The sequence below is a fragment of the Nanorana parkeri genome, unplaced genomic scaffold (genome assembly GCF_000935625.1).
Source record: "Nanorana parkeri isolate BGI_ZX_2015 unplaced genomic scaffold, ASM93562v1 scaffold1001, whole genome shotgun sequence".
NCBI classification, from domain to species: Eukaryota; Metazoa; Chordata; class Amphibia; order Anura; family Dicroglossidae; genus Nanorana; species Nanorana parkeri.
Window position 1 is genome coordinate 418,165 of NW_017307269.1, and position 13,374 is coordinate 431,538.

Sequence of the window (13,374 nt, forward strand, 5' to 3'; positions counted from 1 at the left end):
CCTGATGTGATTAAGCCCCCCTGCCCGCACCCCCACAACACTTTTTTCTATTCTGCTCGCTATGTCGGAGGTAGCAAGCAGAATAGTCGAGCTGAATGCCGCTTGGTGGCATTCGGCTATTCACTAACTGGCGTTCGACCCCTATGAGAGTAGGGGGGGAATGGCAGCAAGTGAAATGCCGTAGCTTCGGCTCAGCCAATCCAGATGTTGGATCGGCTGAGTCGAACAGCTTCTTCACTTTGGCTCAGCCGACCGATGGCAGCCATTAGCTGAACCTCGTTCGTCTCAGTTCACTTCAGCTCGGTTATTCACTCGGCTGCCTTCAGCAGCTAAGAGAATAACCCTCTAAATGGTAATCTGTTGTCTGATTCCATAAATATGAATGTATACAAAGAAAGACAGGTATACAGGTGAAACTCGAATAATTAGAATATCGTGCAAAGTTCATTTATTTCATTAATGCAATTTAAAAGGTGAAACTAATATATGAGAAAGACTCATTACATGCAAAGCAAGATAATTCAAGCCGTGATTTGTCATAATTGTGATGATTATGGCTTACAGCTCATGAAAACCCCAAGAACCCCAAATCCACAACCTCAAAAAAGTAGAATATTACATGCAATCAATAAAACAAGGATTGTACATAGAACAATATCGGACCTCTGAAAAGTACAAGCATGCATATGTACTGAGTACTTGGTTTGGGCCCCTTTTGCAGCAACTACTGCCATTACTTTTGCATGATATTCTAATTATTCGAGTTTCACCTGTATGTGAAACAATGAATATGGATTTATATGGAATTGTTTTATTGAATTGGTATTAATCCACTGCTGAAATAAAAGAAGAAAAATAGATTTTAAATCTAAATGAAGCTCTCAACAGTGGTGTCACAAGGGGGGTGCGGAGGGTGCTGCACGCAACTGGGTATCTCCATTGGAGGGATGACACCAAAATGACTGACAGTTATTTTGGTGCCACCCCTTCTGAAAAGTTTGTCACTCGGTCATGGACCGAGAGCACGACAGCTGCAGAGAGGAGGGGACCCGGCAGGTATCAAAAAGATGACCGTGCATGCGCGATGACGTAATCGCGCACGAGTGTAGTTACTTCACGGCGGGGTGTCACCCGGTATCTGCTTTGGATGATACCCGGCCTCGGGACGCCCCTAGGTCTCAAGTTTTTGCTTAAAACCCCCTTCCTGCTGTTTAACCAGTTGAAGTCTGCGGTGTTAAACCCCCTTCCCATCCAGGACATTTTTCAGTATTCAGCACTGCATTACTTTGACTGACATTTATTGCGTCATGCAACGCTGTACTGAAATGAATTTTATACCATTTTTTAGGGACAGATAGAGCTTTCTGTTGGTGGTATTTAATCACCACTGCGGTTTTTATTTTTTACTATAAAATTAACGCCCCAGGGCCGGAGATGGGGCTATTCACTCACTGCCGTTCGGCCGCTGAGAGCATAGGGGTAAACAGCAGCAAGTGAACTGCCGGAGCTTCGGCTCAGCCAATAAAGATGTTCCAGCATATGATCCAGCATGTTCAACTGACCGAAGCCAGCTGATTTGAGCCGATGTACGGCTGACATCAGAAGTACAGAGTCGAAGTTAATAGCTGAACACTGTTCGGCTCAGCAAACTTCGGCTCGATTATTCACTTGGCTGCCTTCGGCAGCTTAGTGAATAACCCTTTCAGTTTATAGCCAGGGTGTTGCCATACAGACTTTCCTCTGCTAAAGGCCACAATATTTATTTCAGCAAAATAAGGCAAAGATGGAATATTCTAATTAATATTGTGAAGCTAAGACCTCATTACCGTCACAGACAGGACGTAAAAAGAAATCTCCCCAATGGTAGATGCCAGCAAAAAAAACCCCCCCAAAAAACGGATAGGGGTTATAACCCTTCCCTCTTACTCTATTCAAAGTACTACGTTAGTGTAACCAGGGTCTTTTTATTTGGTGTTTTCACTGCTTAGGGAAACAGGTCATACCTTGCTCAACCTTTATTTAAAAATCAGCACGTTCATGTATTTTATTTGACATGCTAAAATTATCTACAACTAACAAACATTTTCCAATTAGCAGTTCTAAAAAGCATTGAAAGTTCTACTTGCAAGATTAAAATTGCAGATTTGAATTCAGCTCTAATGCTACATTTATGCAAACCAAAAGCTAGGGAAGAAGCAATGTTTGGAGGTTCATTTTTTAAATTTATCTAAATAAGATAATTAGGTTTTTCTAATTATTTTTGTAAATGTTGTGGCTGCTGGATAAATACCCACAACAAAACCCATTCGGAGGCTTTTTGTGAGTTTTCATGTTCGAGCCTCACTCTGCAGTACCACATAATTTCTTTATCTTTTGTTGAAGGATAACCTCAGATTTGGAAATGTTCCTCGTGCAATTTACCAATTGCTTCTCTATATATATCACTGCAAATCCTATTGATGATAGCAATAACCAAAGAGATGATTCATCTGGCATAGACAGCTTCAGAAGTGTTTAAGCTTCCCAGGTTCAATATTGATTTTCATTTACTGCCAAAACGTCTGAAACGTTACATTTCTACTATATATACTCTGTAAATAGAGAAGCATCGAGAAATCTCTTACTCTGGAGGAAATGTCCAAAAACGGGAGACACAAATATACAGGTGAAACTCGAATAATTAGAATATCGTGCAAAGTTCATTTATTTCATTAATGCAATTTAAAAGGTGAAACTAATATATGAGATAGACTCATTACATGCAAAGCAAGATAATTCAAGCCGTGATTTGTCATAATTGTGATGATTATGGCTTACAGCTCATGAAAACCCCAAGAACCCCAAATCCACAACCTCAAAAAAGTAGATTATTACATGCAATCAATAAAACAAGGATTGTACATAGAACAATATCGGACCTCTGAAAAGTACAAGCATGCATATGTACTGAGTACTTGGTTTGGGCCCCTTTTGCAGCAACTACTGCCATTACTTTTGCATGATATTCTAATTATTCGAGTTTCACCTGTAATGAGCATGTATAGCTGAAACAAGGGGACATGTTCTATTTTCTAACTGAGCACTGTCTGACATTCAGGGGTTATTTAGAACAGATCTTAGTAACTTTTGCTCTCATAAAAATATCAGTCTTATGAATTGATTGTTCAAGAGTACAATAAGGAAAAGTTGGGTATGTACTCCAATATGTAAATGAAGTCCTGGCAGATATAAAAGACACAAATTAATATAGCTCTGTATTCATCAATGTAAAACACTGTCTTATATTTTTTTTGCCTCAAAAAAAACACACTAGGTCTTATTTTTTTTAGTGTACAACAATCCAAAGTTTATGCAAATCCAAATTAAATAATCCAAAATGGTAAAGTTAAGAATAGGGTGATCAGGGCAATCAGGGGTGCCGTACCTCTCCAAGAGCAAGGTGGTAACCAGAATGAGCGAAGCGCACTTTCACTATCGATTCCTTACAGGCGGAGTGCATTTGGTATCACTCAGCCTGTGACAGGAGCCGGCGCTAAAGAGGAGGCATCGGCTTGTGTGGCTCTGCTCCCTGCGCTGCCGCCTCACTTCCTCTAGCGCTGGCTTCGTTGGCACTGTACCCTTGTAGCAGATCTTTTTCCCCTCTTGTTTTGTTTTAACACATAATTCTACCAATGCTAGTCTTTTAAAATCTACATTATTGAAACACTTTTTATTTTGAAGATTTTTTTTATTTAAAAATGAAATGTTTGATGTCCGTTACAAACATTGCAGTTGTTCTGTAATAAGGTTTCGAATTTGTAAGTAGAACAGATGATTCTCTTAAGCTAATCTAATAAGGATACATTCTCAAATGTGTGACTTTGCTTTACATCAATGAACGGATTCAGAAGACAACTTCTGCTTTGCTGCATTTTCTAAGGCACCTATTGCGGATACCAGCAGATACAGACAGGTGCATGCTCTGTGCCATCTCCACTTTATAAAGCTTCCTATGTTTCATGGATACAATCTAACACTCGTGAGTGATCATTAATTGTTCCTTTGTGAATTATATGACCAACTGTTTCTCTGGAGATGATATATTCCAGCATATTGAAAGCCTGAGCACAGGATTTACTATGGATAAATATATTTCTTCCTTGTAGTCTTGATCATGATCTAGCAGTATATACTGCAAATTGCACATTATAAGTATATTATATAATGTTACTTTGGTGCATATACAAAGAATGTGCAAGCTATTTGGTTCATATTGATTAACATGAATCTTCCAATAATACCACATGGGCATATACTGTGCATTTAATTATCTCTATTCTGGGTTACATTTTCCATAGAAATGACTGGACTGCTCATTACATGGAAGCCTAATTTATGATTTAATGTACAGTTAGCTACCCTTTTTTAAAATTGTATTTATTACATGTACATGGCTAGTGGTTACAGAATCATTAATTGATTATGTTAAATGTATTATGATAATTGTTATAGGTGTGTAAGGAATTACACTGTGGCATTTATAATTATGCTATAATAATTATACATAATATATAATTGCATGATTTAATATACAGATATTTACGCTTTGTCTAAACTGTATTTTTTGGTATGATCACATATGCTCAATATATACGGCTAGTGGCAACAGGATCATTCATTGATTATGTTAAATTCATATTTCACGTGCAGCCTTTTTCCAAGGCCTTTTATTCTCACCCCGACATTCTTTTAAATCTCATTACATAGAAGTGGCTTAGCATATCGTAAGCAAGTAAAGACAAATTCATGAAAGTGAATGCAAAACAAAAGTCACAATAAACTATTTAGAAGAAAAACTTCATCTCTTGACTCTTTTTATTTGCAGGCTTACTTTTCTGAGAACTATTTTGTTCTGTGAACTAAAAATAGACTTATTTTAGGAATGTCACAGGAGGTTATGGGAGATCTTGAGTTTGATGGCATCTCTGCTGAATGCGAGGGTCATTGGCCATTTTACTTATTAGATATCACTTGGTTTGATTTAACTATGTCATTAGAGTTTCTCTTCTGTTTCAGAGTTTACAGTGCAACTGTTTTGTGCCACCATCCTCCTCCCCCGGTGGATTTGCTAATATTTCACTAACAAGATCAGACATCATTGCTTTACAAGAGTGTAGTGGAGAGACTTAAAGAGACAATTAGGCTACACTGCCTTGGCACACTTAGAAACTGTTGACCTACTCCTAGCATGCTCAGTCTGCGGTGTACAGAAGCAGAATGTGCAAACCCAAGGTGGCAGGCAAGGTGACAACCTGTAATCTTTATTTTCACACAAGAATAGCCAAGAATCAGCAGCATGATATGTTAGTGATTAGGTGCTGCCACAGTTGATATGTAAGCAGATAGGTGCTGTCTAAGGTCTTTTTCCAAAAACCCAGCCGCCTCCAACCAGAAACTTTTGGACCTTGATGAGACATCCTGACCAGCTGAAATTTCAAATCAGACTCATGTTGGAAGTGTATGAAAGATGCTTACTTGGAAAACGAAAGGTCAGTAACTGTCTGTAATCCAGTGGAGTTGCTTCTTTTACTCAAGAGCAGAGGGATTCGGGGATTGTGAGGCAGCCTTCTAATAGACATCAAATGTGATACACTTAATACGGTAAGGAAGTATAGTACTTCCTTTTGGGCATATTATATTACAAAGGGCAGAGACTCCTTCACCATTGATCACCAAAACCTCTTGTAACTCTTCATAACTCCACTGAATGGTTTAGCGATCCATGGTGAACATCTACTTACTGCAAATTGACCGTACTTACTTACAACCCAGATTCAGGCAAACTAAAACTAACATCACTACTAGTGAGTGACACTGCAGTTTTGTTAACAGTAATTCTAACAGCATCAGATTTCAAATAGTTGAGGACTGTGGAAGGAGCTTCAGTAAGTAAGCAGAAGGAAGGTAATATCGTATGTGGTTCAGACATTATTATGCATCCTACGAAGGAAGTCATTTACATTAAAATATTTTAAAGGCTAATAATGGCATTGTACATTTTTGGAAACATGTCAGTACAACCAAAATGACTATTTAATTGTTTTTATAATTACTAATATCAAATTATTACTTTTTTGGTGGACAAGGCATTTTAAAAATGCACAGGCACAGTCACTTGACAATGTTCAAAGTGTACACCGTAGTGGACATCACAGCTCTAGTAAGCCAGCTGGATGGATACACCAAAAGCCAGCTGCAAAGATGGCAGCAGACTCAGAACAGAGGGGATCATAACTTTAAAGGGAGTAAACACTTATCATTAAATAAATATTATATATATACTGTATATATATTATTTTCTATATAAACTGTACAGTCCAGCTTTGTTTCATGATATATAGAATATGCTAAGTCCTGAAGGCAGTAAATGACCAGCAGACATTATAGACTAAACCTCTACAGCAAAAAATCAAAATGATTGTGTACTCCCAGTTAGAACAGATATAGGCTGTGGGAACTTTTAAATGCTTGTGACTACAATGTATGTAAAATTCAGGCAAACCTATTGTCCTGGTCAGCAAAGCTATTCAAGTCTGTCTCAAATGTGAATCAGTTTTGGTGTCACAGATTAAATTCTAACCCTTCAAGTGACAAATAGATATACACTGAATGACTTAGTCATTTATACAGCAGCCCTACCCCTGTTCATGATTACCTCAAGCACTATACAAATGTATGCATTTTTAATGTTCCCTCTGAATAACTACCCCCGCATACACTGCACATATCTGGAAGCCACAACCATATAGAATGATAAAAAAATGAAAAAGTCCCTTCCGGTAGTGGTAACTCCATTGAAGACCAGTTGGAAAGATGTCAGGGACATTTCAACCTGGGAGAGATGGCTGCATGTTTTAAAGTTGAACACTTTGCATGCAGTAGCAAACACGTGTGTGGCTAAATAGATGTACATGTTTCCCTACAAGTAATCTGCTCACTGTACAGTTTGTCCTTGCTACCCCACAGGAAACCTACTTTTACCACTGCTTCCATGTAGCACAGGCTAACATTTTAGATAATTGCCCTGTCTTAAGTTGTGCCATAATAAATATTTAAAAAAATATTTTATAATTGTAAGAAGCTTGCATGGTGGATGTTGTATGATGTCAGTACACCAGTGTCCCGGTCTCCTACTAATAGTCAGAAGTGAGAGGGTAGGACATTTGTTAGATATGGTGCTGCCGGAGGATAGCAGTGAGAAGGCACAATGGACAAATGACTCAACATGTTGTTTTATGAGACTTTGGCTTCTAATGCATCCCCGTGATGCCAACACTCCCAGGTCCTGACTCTAGATATGAAAGGATACTGTTAAAGAATGAACATTTCTTCCTTCATGGTGGAGGTGATGGAACTGTCATTTCGTCCACCATATTTTAGCAGTGGCACCAGTGGTAGACCAGACAGGGTTGTATCTAAATATCAAAAACAGCTATTTTTTTCTGATATATTCCTGGGTCAGTTTTATTATACTCCTGTGAATGACTGTTGCCAAGATAGTGAAGTTATAGTGATAGTAACAGGAGCTGTAATACAAAATAAAACAATTGTATACAACTTCTCAGACCTGCAAACATAATATGGTTGATTTACTAAAGAAATAGAGGCTACTCACTTAGCAAAGTTAAAGTTTACATTTCTGACCATGTTTCATATTTCATTCATATTTAGGGTGTAACTTAAAACATGGTTACCCCCTTTCCCAAATTGCCCCCTCCACTTACCTAAATCACGGGGTTCTTCTTCAACCGCACAGCTGTGCCATCCATTCACAAATCCATTGACAGTATCTATGGATGGAAAGACTGCAAGTACTGTCTGCCAGTGCAGCAAATAGTTCTCAATGGAGTCCGCTGACACTTCCCCCTGTCCTGTAACTGAAAGTCCGTACCTCAGTATGGACAAGGGCTGGGAGAAGGAGTCTGCAGGTGCCCGAGCATTGCATCCACAATACACCTATTATCATTGCAATGCTTTTCAGGCTCCAATGCCAAAAAATAATAAATGCACATTTTTTTATTAATTAATTTGTGTGCATTTATTATTTTTGTAAAAGCTGGACTATGCCCTTAATGATCTTTTTGGAAAGTATATGCTTACTCTGCAAGATTAATGTTGGTGGATATGGTGAAGCTGTGCTTGTGCAGTTTTTATTAATTTCTCCTGAATGATTAGGCATTAAAGTAAACACAGCTTCACCTTAATTACTAACATATACTTCGCAAAGTCAACATACACTTTCCAAAGTGAATATTCACTTTGTTAGGTGAACAGCCTTTTTGTCTACCTCTTTGGCAAACAGATTAAGGGTGCAATTAGTACTTTATTTGCCAACAATGGCCATGTGCACTTATTTTCTCCAAGGCAATCATTTTTATATATGCATTATATAAACTTTTTTATCCAATTATTGTATGTTGTTGTTTTGCAATATTCAGCCATTTCTGCCTAAACATATTTTACACAAGAATTTGCATCTTTATAAGAAAATTGAATTCCCTCTGTTTGCAATGTATTGTAGGTTGTGAAGTCAAGGCACCCCGGGTCTCGATATTACTATACAGAATTATACTCACAGCTAACAGGAAGATTCATAAAGCAGGTAAGGACAGGCAGAGAAAATAAACCTTGATGTATTTATTGCATAACTAGCAATCCCTAGATACTTTGTCAGTAAAAATGCTAACTATGTTTTTATTATTACCAGTGAGAGAAATGAATGTTCTCTGCAAGAAACAGTAACTTTTTCAACGTTTTGTTAGCACAAATAACAAAGGATTTTATTGTTTTTGACAGAAGAGGAAATAGGCAGCGGGATTAATAAAGTTGACAATATTTTATTGCTGGCTAAGAACAGCTCTGTATTATTATTATTATTGTTATTTGCCAAGAAATATAGGTGTGTAAACATTTTTATAGAATACATATGCTCAAGTTTTCATCTTCAACAGACCTATAACTTATAGCTCTTAAGCAGGGCTGCTGCTGGGCTCCTAAAAGACCTTGGGACACATAGACTGAAATGGTGGGAATAGCACAGAATGACTACTCAAGTTTGGTCTACATTAGTCTGCAGATGAATACTGGGTGCAGATCCAGCTTGTGAATGACACAATGAAATATAGGTAATTGAATCACTTACAAAGGATGCTGCTCCTTGATGTTTAAAAGTTGTAGCATCCTGCAGAATTAGCTGGTCCTCTAAGGTCCACTGGTCCTGATATCCTGGTTTAGGGTGACTCCTTTCCTTGCAGGGTACTATGGAGTCAATCTTGTATGAGCTAGTAAGCTGTGTGTGTCTCCACAAACAGACAGGCACAGCAAAGCGAGACAAGCTACCCCCCTGTTACCCTCTCTTCCTTCCTTCTTCCATCTCAAAGCTAGTAAATGGAAAGCTGCTGGAGACCACTCTGTCCCGGTGATCTTGTACTGGACAGGAAGTTCTCGGAAGCCGAACTGAGAGAGCTGGAGCTGTTTAGAAACATGATGCCAGCAAATGCTTTGGCAAAATTTTAAAGATATACTTTGCTGAGCATTGCATATTTGTTTTATCTGGATTCATAGTTGAAAAAACGTTTGAGAGTTTGATACTTTAAGTGTTTCTAATGCTTTTCTGCTGAACCACAATAAAGGATTAACTGCAGTAACACTTGTTTCTGGCCATCACCGATTAAGAAATGTTGGGAGATATGTAGCATGCCCAAAAGTGGATGAGGCTGTTTCTTGTCCTCAATATTAGCTTGTTTCCCATCTGTTTTATTTAGTCTCTCTGCCCCCTTCCCATTGCAATCCCTTAAGCTGGCCATAAACCTATAGATTATCTGCAGATTTTCTATGGTCAGATGGAGAAAGTGCAACAGATTCCACCATCTACGTTAAACTGTGTGGATGGAGGAATCTCCCACTGGTCCAAGCTTCAGTATCTTGCTAGCCGGTCCCACTGGCTGTCAAAATACCTGAATAGGGTTGCACAGATACCAAGTACACTACTCGGTACAAGTACGAGTACATGTACTGATACTTTTGAGCTCCAAGACTACACTAGAGAAAAATTCAAAAGTTAGGAGGCCGCTGTCATTTGTAAGGAGCACACAGAGCTCCTGGGATTTGTACATCTCTGTTTTAATGTACGATTTTGTTTTAATAAATATAAATAAAGGGATGCACAGATACCAGTTTTGCGTGTACGAGTACTGGTACTTGCCGAGTACTTACAAGTACGAGTACTGATACATTTTTGTTTATTGTCATGTGACAGTTTTTCTAAAACAATACAGGCTAATGATCAGGACAGTGGTGGAGTGCCAGAGCCAGGTCCCAGCTGCAACCCTGGTAGTTCTCATGAAAATGCCAAGTATCTGCACTGGTACTCGAAAAGTATCTGTACATCCCTATACCATCCAATCAGATTGTTCAAATGTATGGTCAGCTTTAGAGCCTTTTCTGGATAGGAGTCCCAGGCCAGTGATACAAGGCACTCACAAATACATTGCAATGCCACTGTTTCCACTACACTTTACACAGCGTATTCCTATTTAAGCCATATAGAAATATACTGAGACATGCAAATAACTTATATCAGGAAATCTGTTTAGGATTACATGGCTGAAATTAAAAATCAAATGTATGAAAATTGGATTAAAAAAAAGAAATAAAATATTAGTACATTAATTCAAAAGTAGAGACATTTTCTAAGACTCCATAGAAAGTATAATAGCATTGTTAATCTATATTCATTAAATGGATGCCCGAGTGGCTAAACATGAAGTTCCAGTGCTCATGTGAGTGGAACAGGAGTTATGGTTATTTTTCTTCAATCCTGGCATCTGTGTGGCACAAAGGGAAGGTGTGTATGTGGCAGTTAAGAGAAGCTTTGCCCTGCTTGAACAAATTCACTTTAAGACTTAGGGCTTTGTCTCGGGTGTTAGTGTTTGTACATAAAATATCAGGGTCAGCTCCACTTATACTGATAATTTTTACATGATTTATATCCGTTTTATTTTATATTAATTTAATCTGGTTGCATTTGCTTTTACATAGTATAATACATTCACAGGTCGTGGAAACTGCCAGTATTTTAGACATCAAGACTACATGGAATACAAGTATAAGATTTATTTTGGCAGAAAACCTTTTATCCAGACATCCCAGGAGCAATCCAGAAAATAAATGGATAAAATGCTTTTTACAAAGTCAAGAATGCAAAATATTTTTTGCTAAAGACGCTGTGAGGAGCAGTGCTAATAATCACCTTTACCTGTACAACCATGGAAGACAGTACAACTTTATTGAAGAGAATTTCAGAGTTAGGGTTAAATGGAGAACTCCCAGCTATTTAGGGCAAATTAACAGGACTGATTCCCTTCCCCTGCTGTCAGATCACATCACATAGGGGTCTATTTATAAACTATTTGCATGGCTGTTTACCCTATGAATATCCCTATATGTTCCTTTTGTACGAATACATGCAAAATGAATGTTCTTTTGTTTTTTTCTTTAGAAATTGAATTTAATTTGGAATGGTATGAATGCATAATGTAATGCTCACGGACAGGGCCCTCCTTACCATCTTGTCTTGAATTGTATTGTGATTGTAATGTCTTCCTTATATTGTTAAGTGCTGCACAAATTGTTGGCGCTATATAAATCCTGTATAATAATAATAATAATAATAATAATAATGTAGTCTTGCATCTTGGCCACTAGATGGTGCTAAGGAGCATAAAAAATGAATACTTATTTCCTTTGCTCCTAAGCGCTATCTAGTGGACATATTCTAATAATACATTTCCTTTTACATTAATAACATTCAGAGTTACATTCGCTCTTCAAAGAAGAAAACTGAAGATTTGTTTTGCATTTATTCACTCAAAATGAACATTTATAGATATGCTTAGGGTGAACAGCCCTGAAAATTGTTTATGAATAAACCCCATATTGTTAATTTATTACTATATATCTCTTATCTTAGACTGACTATAAATTTTAGAGCAGTGCTCTGTGTTATGGCAGTGCAGAGAGGAGGAGAATAACAGAGCTGTCAGATACTGCTGGAACTGCTTATCTCATTAGAGAACGATATCAGTCAGGACAGGTTTTCTAACTTGGCCATTATGAAGTGTTCCTAGAGAGCTATCAGCCAACATGCATGGGCATGCCACCACGACATTAAATCACTGCAGGCCTCTTTTTTCTTTTTTTTGATTGGACAGCTTGGACCAATGGCGCTTTTCCATTGGAACAAACCATCCACAGAGCACAAGTCTCTAACACAGAGCAGAGGCTGTTGCAGCTTTTGCTTCACTATGTTAGGTTACACAGGCAGTGGGGAAGCCCGCTGCTGTGCAACTTAACTTAGCTGTCAAAAGCCGGATACAGGGCAGCCCGTATTTAACCGGCAGCGCTCCATCCATGATAGGTTACACAGCGGGGGGTGGGGGGGGGGCTTTTCCTGCTGTGTAACCTATTACAAGCCGCTTTGAATAGAGAAAAACCTGTCAGCTTCAGATTTGAAGCTGACAGCTTTTTCCTCCATAATACTAGGTGGGGCTTTGCCTCCCCTGCCCGCATGTCCCTGGTTTCTATAGCCTGTTGAAGCCATATTGCCCTAGACAAACGGAAGTACAGCAACTTAACTTTTCCCTGTACAGCTAATAGGTTGTTGCTTGAGGACCTTCTACATGGTTTTTGGGTACTAAGGAGTTGAATTAAATTAAGCTACTGCTATGGAGGAATCAGTTAAAATCTGGCTGTAAGCTTTAATTGCAACAGTGTGTACTAGTGTTTATTGGCTAGGCTTAATAGGGCATTTCTAAGTACTTGCTAATCCTCATAGCTACAGATAAGAAAGCATAAGCCAGAAGCTATTGTCACTGATCCTCATGTAAATTCTCCGCATTGAGCAACCCTTCAACTTATAGCAAGCTGTGATGTTAAGTGTTGCTAATATTGCCAGCACTATTACTGTATATTCTCAATGTAATTCATTTTGTGCACTTTATGGGGTAACCCATACTTCAGTAACAGTGCCCCTTAATTTTACTTGTCATAATATTCTCTGTGTCGTAGATTAACTGCCCAGAACTAGTCAGGCAATACATTGTCCTGAACTGCTCCTATAGAAGATTAACTAAAGGGCTGATTTTAATCTCCCACTGATGACCTCTTGATGGTAATGAAATCACTGTGCTGCAAAATGAGGTAATAGCTGACAAGTGGTTACATCTCTCAGTAGCAAGAGGTTAAAGTCAGTGTTTTTTTCCTGCCTCAGTGACAAGGACTCAGGAATTAGGAAAAAAAATTGAAACATTTATGTTTCAAAAACATATATGTTTG